This window comes from Sebastes fasciatus, unplaced genomic scaffold (genome assembly GCF_043250625.1).
Source record: "Sebastes fasciatus isolate fSebFas1 unplaced genomic scaffold, fSebFas1.pri Scaffold_32, whole genome shotgun sequence".
Lineage (NCBI taxonomy): Eukaryota > Metazoa > Chordata > Actinopteri > Perciformes > Sebastidae > Sebastes > Sebastes fasciatus.
Window position 1 is genome coordinate 117,501 of NW_027428189.1, and position 333 is coordinate 117,833.

The window sequence follows — 333 nt, forward strand, 5'->3', positions numbered from 1 at the left end:
GGGAGACTCGCTGCAGAGCCCCGCTGCTGGCAGGAGAAGCCAACACTAGGATCAGATGTAAATCATGTTCATGGAGAGACCTTGGTCTGGTCAGATAACATTACTGCCAAGCAGCTGGAATATAGAGTGATGTTGTGCTTTTAGCTGACGTGTGTCTCCTCACTGTGTTGAGTGATGCTCCTTCAGGTATATTGAGAGCGAGCACAAGCGCGAGCCCGACGCTGACTTTCGTTGATTTCAAGGCCACAGGTGTTGCTGTTAAGAAGCATTTCTGAAAGTTACAAATAGTCCCTTTAAAGTAAATAAAGTTTATTTCAAATATAATGTTATACA